This window comes from Rhinoderma darwinii, chromosome 1 (genome assembly GCF_050947455.1).
Source record: "Rhinoderma darwinii isolate aRhiDar2 chromosome 1, aRhiDar2.hap1, whole genome shotgun sequence".
Classification (NCBI taxonomy): domain Eukaryota; kingdom Metazoa; phylum Chordata; class Amphibia; order Anura; family Rhinodermatidae; genus Rhinoderma; species Rhinoderma darwinii.
The window spans coordinates 431946745-431955568 of NC_134687.1; positions in this window are offsets into that span (position 1 = coordinate 431946745).

Genomic DNA, 8824 nt, shown 5'->3' on the forward strand with positions numbered 1-8824 from the left:
ACCACCTCCAACGAGAACTGTCGAGAAACATCTGGATGATGGAGGATAGAGGCTGACATGAAGGCACTCTTCAGGCTATTTAATTCGGACTCTGCTTCTGGAGTCCACACCTTGGCGTTCATGCCTTTCTTGGTGAGGTTAGAGATAGGAGATGTCAGTGAGGAGCAGTTTGGAATGAACTGCCTGTAGAAATTGGTGAATCCCAGAAAGCGCTCTATGGCCCTCAAGCCTTGAGGGCGTGTCCATTCCAGGATGGACTTATAGGGGCAGCGCGCGCACAGGACCTCATTCATGAACCTTAGACTCGTGAGTCCAGCCCCCTGGCTCTATGCCTGAACTTTGTTGTGTATTCCTAGTCTGTCTTGCATATTGCCCCCTAGTGTTTTCCTGCTCCCAGTGTTCCTGTTCCTGTATCCTATACTTGTATCCTGATCTTGTGCTGTGCTGTATACCACGCCTGACCTGCTACTCCACGCCTGACGTCCCCCTGCTGCCAAGTTTTTGCCTAGCCTGCCTTGCTACTATCCGAGCTGCCACAGGTACCCTATACGAACTATAGACTTTGACCTGCGTCCCATTGACCAGCTGCCTTACCGCCAAGATGATACGGCCCAGTGGGTCCACGAACCCAACGTGACAAAGAACTAAGCTCAGTACATAAATATAGTAAAATAACCAATCTTATAACATAAATACAGCACCAGAAACACGCTCATTACCTAAATACAGTACCAGAACGAAGCTCAGAACATAAATACAGCACAAGAACCAAGCTCACTACACATATACAGTCACAGACCGCAGACTCCTATCATTCTGCAGACGTCTTCCTTCATAGAGATGCCAGCACATGCGGCTGTCCTGTCCTGCAGTGACCACTAGGGTGCGCGATCAAGCTCATTCCCGGCCTTAATGGGCCAGAACACACACATGTTTTAGATTGACTGATTGCACCCAGATAACCCTGGACTTTAAGAAGGGCCCTGCCACTTCCTTCATTGACTGAGCGTTGTTGTATTTACCCGTGTTAGTCTTTGCAAATGGTCCCTTAGTGTTTTCCAGTTCCCAGTGTTCCCATTCCTGCTACCTGTATCCAGTATCCCGTGCTAACTTGTTCCTGTGCCGTAGAGAGTTGGAGTAGTGTTGTGTCGTAAACTATGCCTGCTGTATTTCACCGTGCCTGGTGTCTGCCTGCTGCCAAGGTCCCATACGAGCCTGCCATCACTACTGTCTGTATTGCCACGGGTACCCTTATTCGAACTATTGACTTTGCCTTGGTATCCACACACCCATCGTGATTCAGTGCCAGATCCAAGCTCAGTACATAAATACAGCACCAGAACAAGATTATAAAATATATATAGAACCAGCACAAATGCAGCTCAGTACAAAGATCACTTGCAAAGTCACGTTAGCCCCAGCCATATAAATTTGTAGGGCGTGAAACTACAGCTCTCAGTAATGCCTGAACAATGGTAAGGTTATGCTGGGAATTGCTTCTTAAAAAAAAAAGGAATGACACCATTCATCATCTCGAATCAGATCATACAGTAAATACAGTATTGATCAGTCAGAGGGAGAATAAACATTTTTTTTTTTAATTTATGTTTATTCAATACAATATAAAATTCCATACAAGTAAGGAATAAAGAAAATACAATTCTACACATATTTTTAGATTTTCCTCCTACTCCCACCCCCCATCCTCTCAAGACCGATCTTGGTTAAAGAAAAAAACCAAAAAGAATAAAAATTCTTACCACTCCCCCCAATAGGTTTTACAGTGTTTGCCTTGATTATAGATATTCTCATATTTCATTATAATTTAATGAATAATAATGAATATATAAATATAAATATGAAATATGAGAATAAACACTTACATTCAGTGACTCACAGGTGACATCTTCTTTTCTTATCTTCTCCATAATGACTTTTCCCAGCCTCGGACGTTCAGATATCTTCGTCTTCTCGCTTTTTTAATGCATCTGCAACTGTACTATACGAACACAAAATCCTCATGGAGACACACACTGCACCCCTGAATATAATAACACCATACACTATGCCTCTGAATATGCTATCACACACTGTGCCTCTGAATTTAATTGTGTCACACATTCTGCACCCTGAATACAATCTTATCGCACACGGGGCCTTCTAAGAATAAGGTGCCGCACAGGCTCACACACCCAATAAAAATAGTGCCACATGCCGTGCCCCCATGCAAGTGACCCCTGTAGATAGCATGACACAGTGCTCCATGTAGATAGTATCACAGACAGTGCCCCCTGTAGATAGTGTCACATACAATTTCCGCTGTAGAAAGTGTCACTGACACTGCCCCCTGTAGATAGTGCCTGCTTCACAGAAAGAGATCACTTCTGGTGGCAAATACACAGTTTTCTCTGCAGGAATTGAATGCATTGATAGGCAGACCTATAATTTACTGTTAAGGTGACAGGTGTCATTAATGAAGGCTCAAAAACTGTAATAATCAACTTTTATGGTGGGTTAAAGTTTTTAAATGTCTAATGTATGATATCAGCTTGGATATATGACAGACCAATCTTATAAGTTTCTATGAGGAAGTGAGTTCTAAACGGAATCTTGGAAAGGCTGTGAATTTAGCTAATATGTGATTAACATAAAAAGTTGGTATATAAAGTGAGAATGGTGAGACTGGGGGAAAAATGGGGGCAACTGGATCAATAAATCACCAAAGGATGGAAGACAGAGATTAGGCTTAACACACAAGTGGCAAATGAAGTTTAACCCTTTCAAGACCGAGCTCATTTTGACCTTCATGACCAGCCCCATTTTCTCAAATCTGACATGTGTCAATTTATGTGTTAATAACTCTGGAATGCTTTTGCCTATCCAAGCGATTCTGAGATTGTTTTCTCGTGACATATTGTACTTTATGTTAGTGGAAAAATTTGATCAATAAATTCATTGCTTATTTGTGAAAACACCAAAATTTAGAGAAAATTTGCAAAAATTATGATTTTTCTCATTTTAAATGTATCTGCTTGTAAAACAGATAGTAATACCACACAAAATAGTTACTATTTTACATATTTCAGATGTCTACTTTATATTTGCATTGTTTTTTGAACATTATTTTATTTTTCTAGGACGTTACACGGCTTAGAACTTTAGCAGCAATTTCTCACATTTTCAAGAAAATTTCAAAAGGCTATTTTTACAGGGGCCAGTTCAGTTCTGAAGTGGCTTTGAGGGCCTTATGTACTAGATAGACCCCATAAATCACCCCATACTAAAAACTGCACCCCTCAAAGTATTCAAAACAGCATTCAGAAAGTTTCTTAACCCTTTAGGCGCTTCACAGGAATTAAAGCAAAGTACAGGTGAAATTTACAAATTTTCTTTTTTTTGCTGAAATTCATTTGTAATACATTTTTTTCTGTAACACAGAAGGTTTTACCCGAGAAATGCAACTCAATATTTATTGCCCAGATTCTGCAGTTTTTAGAAATATCCCACATGTGGCCCTAGTGTGGTAAAGGACTGAAACACCGGCCTCAGAAGCAAAGGAGCACCCAGTGGATTTTGGGGCCTCCTTTTTTTAGAATATATTTTAGGCACCATGTCAGGTTTGAAGAGGTCTTGTGGTGCCAAAACAGTGGAAATTCCCCAAAAGTGAGACGGTTTTGGAAACTACACACCTCAAGGAATTTATCTAGGGGTATAGTTAGCATCTTGACCCCACAGGTCTTTTGCTATATTTATTGGAGTATGTCTGTGAAAGTGAAAATCTACTTTTTTTCTGAAAAAAACTTGTAAAGCTACTTCTCCCGATTACGCCAATACCCCATATGTGGTACTAAACTGCTGTTTAGACCCACGGCAGAGCTCAGAAGGGAAGGAGCGCCATTTGGATTTTGAAGCGCAGATTTTGCTGGATTGGTTTTCAGTGCCATGTCGCGTTTGCAACGCCCTGGAGGGAGCAAAACAGTGGAATCCCCCCAAAACTGACCCCATTTTGAAGACTACACCCCTCAAGGAATTTTTCTAGGGGTATGGTTAGCATTTTGACCCCACAGGTTTTTTACTGAATTTAGTGGAATTAGGCCGTGAAAATGAAAATCTACTTTTTTCTGAAAAAACATAGAAATGTTTAATTTTTACAATGAATAGAGTAGAAAAATCACCCCAAAATTTGTAAAGCAATTTGTCCTGATTTCAGCAATACACCATATGTGGTAATAAACTGCTGTTTGGACACACGGCAGGACTCAGAAGGGAAGGAACAATATTTGGCTTTTGGAGCTCAAATTTAGCTGGAATGGTTTTCGGGTATCATGTCGCATATGCAAAGCCCCTGAGATACCAAAACAGTGGAAACCTCCCAAAAGTCCCGTTAGGGGACTGGAACGAGCGATCATTAGGTCGCTGGTACAATACACTGCAATACTAATGTATTGCAGTATAATGTCATTTTACAGGCTCCTGTAACAGCGCGATCGCTGTTCCTGTCCGTTAGTCCCGGGTGTCAGCTGTAATACACAGCTGACACCTGCAGAATATGGAGCGGGCGCAGCGCGTGAGCCCGCTCCATATATAACCCCTCGCACCACGACATGCTATTAAGTCGTGGTGCGCGAAGGCGTTAATGCGCAGCGGATGGTGCAAATTGAAAATAAATTTTTTTCCACTGATATGCCATTTTAATGCACAATACGTTGTGCCCAGTTTGTGCCACTGAAGACAAATACCTCATACAATGTTGAGAGGGTTCTGCCGGATATAAAATATCATATATGTGGACGGAAGCTGGTGTTTGGGCACGCTGTGGGGCTCAGAAAGGAGGGAACGCCATTTGGCTTTTGGAGCGCAGATTTTGCTTGGTAACTGTTTTGTTTGGGGTTTTGCTGGTATTTCAGTTATGATGTGGGGGCATATGTAATCTGTGCGGAGAACATCAGGACATAATAAGAGGGTATAATAATGGGGTATATAAATAATAATCCGCAGATATGTGGCAGGTGTCGCACTGATAAATGGTCGCCCGATCTCATCTGCTTTTGGAACACTCTGCACATTTTGCATCCCCATATTCTGAGAGCCAGAACTTTTTTATTTTTTCTCCAACGGAGCCAAGTGAGGGCTTATTTGTTGCGGGACAATCTGTACTTTTCATTGGTACCATTTTAGGGTACATGTTATTTTTTTTATTACTTTTTATTAGATTTTTTTTGGCAAGCAAAGTGACAAAGAAACATAAATTCTGACAATGTTTTTTGTATTTTTTTTTTTACAGTGTTCACCGTGCGGTATAAATGACATTTTACTTTATTCTGCGGGTCGGTACGATTACGGCGATACCATATGTATATAGGTTTTTATGTTTTGTGGCGATTGCGCAATAAAATCACTTTTCTATAAAATTATTTATTTTTTGTGTCACCATATTCTGAGAGCCATAATTTTTTATTTTTCCGTCAAAAAAGCGGTGTAAGGGCTTGTTTTTTGCTGGACGGGTTGTAGTTTTTATTGGTATTATTTTGGGGTACATGCGACTTTTTGATCACTTTTTATTCTATATTTTGGGAGGGTTGATGACCAAAAAATAGTGATTCTGACATTGTTTTTTAATTATTTTTTTTTGCGGTGTTCACCGTGCGGGAAAAATAATATTATAGTTTTATAGTTTGGGTCGTTATGAACGCGGTGATACCAAATATGTGTACTTTTTTTAACATTTTATTATAGGAAAAAAAGCATTTTTTGTTTTTGTAACTTTTATAACTTGTGTTTACACTTTTATAAAACATTTTTATTACTTTATTTTTTACTTTTTACTTTTTACTTGAAGACCTGCAGCACTGATCGCTGCTATAATACATTACACTACCTGCTAGGTAGTGTAACGTATTATAAACTGTCAGTGTGACGCTGAGAGTCACACTGACAGGTTCTCATAGGCTGCTGTGCATGGCAGACCCGGGGGCCGTTGTATGGCCTCCGGTTCTGCCTTATAACCGACTGCAGCACCCGCAATCGGTCCCCGGGAAAATTTGTTGTAGCAACAAACTTTCCAGTTTGTTATAGCAACAAACTTTCCAGTTCGTTGCTACAACACACTTTCCCTGCGATCACATGACCGGGATCTGAACTAATCAGGTCCCGATCATATCTCCGGGACCAGAGGCAGGTGATAACAGCGCGATCCGTGTTTCAGCGCTACTCTGAGACACCCGGATCGTGCTTTTAACACCCACCGTGAATTCACGTCGGCACTGCACAGAGCCCAGCAAGTGCCGACGTGAATATACAGTGGGCGGTCGGGAAGCGGTTAACATAGATAATGGTAAGATTGGGATGAGAAAACAAGTATTAAGATAAAATATTTAAAGAGGGCAGCATACTGTAGTGACAGACATACTGACTTCAGCAGTCTGTCATTTATTTGCTTAAGTGAGGCAGTTTTTGAAAAGTTACATGCAGAGCCAGGGCAGCGCTGCCAGAGATGAATCTGGCGTATTCTTGAGCTGTCGCTAGCTCCGGCTACAATACGCTAGCTCCGCCCTCACTAAGCTAGCTCTGCCCACTCTCCACTGATTGACAGATGTCTTCCTATTACTGTGCATACAGAGGCATATGTCAATTAGCGGTGAGTGGGCGGAGCTAGCCAAGAGTAAGCAGAGCAAGGGAAGCGTAAGTGGAGCTAGCGGCCGCTCATAAATATGCTGGATTCATCTCTGGGGCACTGCCCTGGCTCTGCATGTAAGTTCTCAGAAATGGCTTCACTTAAGCAAATATGAGACAGACCGCTGCCATGGCAACCAAACAACTTTACTAAGGGGTAAACTGCTGGATCAGAGTTATCTCGGATCCTGGCAGTTGCGGCAGGAGCCTGGCTGTGTATCTTAGTGGATGAGTTAATATGAGGCAATATACTGTAAAATGTTTTGTTGTAATCTGAATTAGTGGTCCCCATGACCTCCAGCTTTGACTCTCCCCATAGAAGCCCTCAGTTATGATCAATTGCAATGGTTATATGCATACTGAGAATATCGCAGACATATCCTAACCTCTGAACAGCGCCAATTTTGATGGTACAATATCAGTGTGTCAAATCTCCCACTAATATATCTGAAAATGTTTGCAATTTCGTGACTTCTTATTTTTCTACATTAAAAATATCTTTCCACTGTTTATTTTTACTGAATGTGAATCCCGACCACCACTTGGTGAAGTTGAGTGTGGCTCACAAGGTACAAAAAGTTGGTGGTCTAATGTCTGAAACAACACTTTAGGACAGGGGTCTCAAGCACGTGGCCCGCGGGCCGCATGCGGCCCCTGGGGCTGTCATCTGCGGCCCGTGGGACACAGAGCCGCTAGACTCTGGAATTCCCTGACATTGATGTCCACATATGAACAGCGATGTCTGGGGCTTCCCCAGAGCCGGAGTCCCGTGCAGAGCGCTAGTATCGGTTCTGCTCCGGGACTCTGTGGAATTCCCTGACATCGCTGTCCATATATGGACAGTGTGTCAGGGTCTTCTCCAGAGCGGAGTCCCGAGCAGAGCGCTAGTACAGGCTCTGCTCCGGCACTCTATGGAATTCCCTGACATCGCTGTCCATATATGGACAGTGTGTCAGGGTCTTCCCCAGAGCGGAGTCCCGAGCAGAGCGCTAGTACAGGCTCTGCTCCGGGACTCTATGGAATTCCCTGACATCGCTGTCCATATATGGACAGTGTGTCAGGGTCTTCCCCAGAGCGGAGTCCCGAGCAGAGCGCTAGTACAGGCTCTGCTCCGGGACTCTATGGAATTCCCTGACATAGCTGTCCATATATGGACAGTGTGTCAGGGTCTTCCCCAGAGCGGAGTCCCGAGCAGAGCGCTAGTACAGGCTCTGCTCCGGGACTCTGTGGAATTCCCTGACATCACTGTCCATATATGGACAGTGTGTCAGGGTCTTCCCCAGAGCGGAGTCCCGAGCAGAGCATTAGTATCGGCTCTACTCCAGGACTCTGTGGAATTCCATGACATAGCTGTCCATATATGGACAGTGTGTCAGGGTCTTCCCCAGAGCGGAGACCCGAGCAGAGCGCTAGTATCAGCTCTGCTCCGGGACTCTGTCGAATTCCCTGACATCAGTGTCCATGTTTGGACACTTGATGTCTGGGGCTTCCCCAGAGCCGGAGTCCAGTGCAGAGCTCTAGTACAGGCTCTGCTCCGGGACTCTGTGGAAATCCCTGACATCGCTGTCCATATATGGACAGTGTGTCAGGGTCTTCCCCAGAGAGGAGTACTGAGCAGAGTGCTAGTACAGGCTCTGCTCTGGGACTCTGTGGAATTCCCCAGAGCAGGAGTCCTTGTGATGTCAGGACCACAGCTGGAGTCCCAGGGAGAGCCTACTAGCACTCTGCCCGGGACTCCAGCTCTGGGGTTGCCCCTGACATCTCTGTCCATATATGGACAGTGATGTCAGGAGCAGAGCTGGAATCCCAGGCAGAGTGCTACAAGCGGCTCTGCTCCGGGACTCCAGCTCTGGGCAAGCCCCTGACATCACTGTGGCAGCATCTGCGGAGGGCACTGCGGCAGCATCTGCGGAGGGCACTGCGGCAGCATCTCCGGAGGGCACTGCGGCAGCATCTACGGAGGGCACTGCGGCAGCATCTACGGAGGGCACTGCGGCAGCATCTACGGAGGGCTCTGCGGCAGCATCCACAGAGGACTCTGCGGCAGCATCCACAGAAGACACTGCGGCAGCATCCACAGAAGACACTGCGGCAGCATCCACGGAGGGCACTGCGGCAGCATCTACGGAGGGCACTGCGGCAGCATCTACGG